Here is a 2,837-nt window from a genome sequence, read left to right as displayed (position 1 = left end):
TAATAATAAACAATAACATATGAACTTGTGACATCCTGGAATTTAGGTCAAAGCCCATGAACGGCCAATTCACAATAAATCTCTTTGTAATTTGACTCATTGTATTTTAGTGCATCTTTTGTAAAATAAATGAGTTCATTATAACTACTATAAGATACAAGATGGTATCGTTCTAAATGTGTAGACTGGCAAACAAATCAAACTGCTCAAACTATAACTCAAGTTAATGTGTTTGAAAAACTGAAATTTCGTATTAAGCAGTCATGAGTGAAGCAAGCACTTTAATATTGTAGCAGATGTTCCCTAGTTTCTGAAAATATAAAGAATGTCCAAAATGGAGTCTGTATGCAAAAGATACGACCGTTATAAGATATCAAACCAATATAATACTGATTTTTCTTAAAACTGTTAAAACTGAATCGATCTGTTGAGGAACTTGCACACCTGAGATGGAAATTTGAAGAGCATTTCTAAACTCGGACTATGATCTAATAATTAAATTCTATAATCGAACTTTTTTCAGCAAAAATATTTGCAAAAGTCGAAAACCGGACGTTCCGGGTGCAATTAAACACAAATCTTTAAACACGATTTTACGGAGTTCTGCAAGTCGAAAAATTAATCTGTCTGAGTTTTTGGAATCCTTCTAACCGAGACCATTATTCTTCGTTTTCAGAAAAATTATTTTATATCAACATCGATGTCACACAAATCGAGAAAGTCAGAAAATATTTATAAAAGTACAAAATAATTAGTTCTTAAATGGTTTGAGATCTATACAAATGTTTGTATACATAACCTATTCAGGAAGCCCAAAGAGTAATAGTCAATCATGTAATCACAATGTGTATATATGTTATGTAATTAAAATTATATAACACTATATATATATATATATATATATATATATATATATATATATATATATATATATATATATATATATATATATATATATATATATATCATTTCCGAATACCAATTACTAGCATATATGACAATTTGAACACTTATTATATATAAATCTCAAATTCTTTTTATCTTACAAACATACATAGTCAACCTTTAATATGGGAATGTATAAATATTGTGTATACATTATTTCCTTCAAATGACTCAAAAAAATACACATGCATACAATATTATTAAACCTAAAAGTATACATTAAATCTAGTAGAAATATATACCAATACACACACAAATACATACCCAATTAAATCAATATATCAATACACACAAATTACATACTTATTGACTAATATAATGCATACATGAATAACCCAAAGTACACCAAATTTACAGCCAAAAGTAATAGCTTCCTACCACATTTCAATTTATATGAAGTGTAAGTCACACTTTCAAGTATTGTACAACTCTTGTAGTGTTCATCTACACAAAAGAAATCCTACAAGACTTCACACAAACTTCCTACACTCCAAGCTTATTTCTTCCTTCCCTGTAGTCAAATAAGCAATACACAAACACCCATCTGAAATATGAAGAATTAGTGATGCTTGTGTTTACCAGCAAACCGGAAGAACAACAGCTTCCCTGTCGTTCTTCCTTCTCCTTTTCCTGTCAAAAATCAAACAAACACCCCAATGGATCGCCATTTCCTTCTGCTTTGTTTTTTTTCATTGTTCCTATCAAATCAGAAAGAAGATGAAGCAAGAAGATTACCGGAGCTGAAGCAAGCAGTCGAGAAGCTGCTTGAGCAGCCTCTCGCTGCACCCACCGAGACCACCAACAGCCCCACTGCTTCTGTTCCGCTTCCCTTCCCGGTCCTGTCAACCACGGGAGGCATTTTTTATTTTGTTTTTCTTAATTCGTATCTCTTTTTCACTCTACCGGACCAGTTTCTTCGCATCTCATTCCTCCTATCAAACAACGGCCGCCGAAGCCTCGCCTGCACTACTGTTGCTGCTCGCGTCGTTTCAATCGGACCAATTCTCCTTTCCCCCTTCGCACTTCGCTATCGGAGGAAGAGAGAAGCCTCGTTGCTTCTTCCCTTCCTTTCTTCGTTCTCGTCGACCCCCGGAGACGCTCCCTTCTCGCGATCGGTGGACAAAACATCGGATTAACTACCTGCGAGCCTTCGTGATTTCTTGCCGGCTGTCATTCGTTTGTGTTTCTCCTTCCTTTTAATCGATCAGTCAAATGACGATGGACGGCATAAAAGCCCTAAAATTCTTTTATCTTTTGTAAAATAAACAAAATAAACCCTCAGTTGAACCATTTATACAAAATGAGTCCATTCCCACAAACTTTGGTGTATTTTAAACAAAACAGTCCCTCCTATAGAGATTTCTTAACAAGATCAGTCCAATTCCCAAACTTTTCTTCCAATTAAACCATTTCAGTACCTCCCTTGATTTATTTTACACAAAGTAGTCCTACATTGGATAGTTAAATTACCAAAACACCCTCATAGTTTAGTGAAGCTACAAAACAACCCCTATAGGGTAAATTCATTACAAAACGGTCCCGGAAGTATTTCATAGTTCAAGAATCGTGGCTTTGCGGTTTCTCACAAAAAGTTTCTCAAAATAAACTGATTTCATACAAATCAAATTCATGCTTCAAGGGTGAGTGCTTATGGCCCCTTTTTAATATTTCTAATCATTTTAGGGGGATTACATGCGCCTATATACTTTGTTTATGCAAACAAATTATCGTTTTATGCGAAAATATAATATGTCTAGTTTATACAAATGTTATTTGACAATGTAACATACTGTCACAAATAAACTAGTATAAACCTTTCATATACATATTATAGTTATTTTATCATGAAATAACTAGTCCACACAACCAATGCTACATGATACAAAATATAT

General features: G+C 33.5%; 1 long non-coding RNA gene across 1 annotated transcript; it reads right to left on the bottom strand.

Moving 5' to 3' along the window:
* Positions 1-1,160: 1,160 nt before the first annotated feature.
* LOC122198067 (uncharacterized) lies at positions 1,161-2,429 on the bottom strand. The gene is made up of 2 exons (XR_006191893.2): positions 1,681-2,429; positions 1,161-1,575 (listed from the first exon to the last, which is right to left on the bottom strand). It is a non-coding gene; the product is annotated as an uncharacterized LOC122198067 (long non-coding RNA).
* Positions 2,430-2,837: the final 408 nt, after the last annotated feature.

Source organism: Lactuca sativa, chromosome 5 (assembly GCF_002870075.4).
Source record: "Lactuca sativa cultivar Salinas chromosome 5, Lsat_Salinas_v11, whole genome shotgun sequence".
In the NCBI taxonomy this organism is placed as follows: domain Eukaryota; kingdom Viridiplantae; phylum Streptophyta; class Magnoliopsida; order Asterales; family Asteraceae; genus Lactuca; species Lactuca sativa.
Note: the sequence above shows the minus strand (reverse complement) of the source record. Positions and strands in the feature narration are given on the sequence as shown.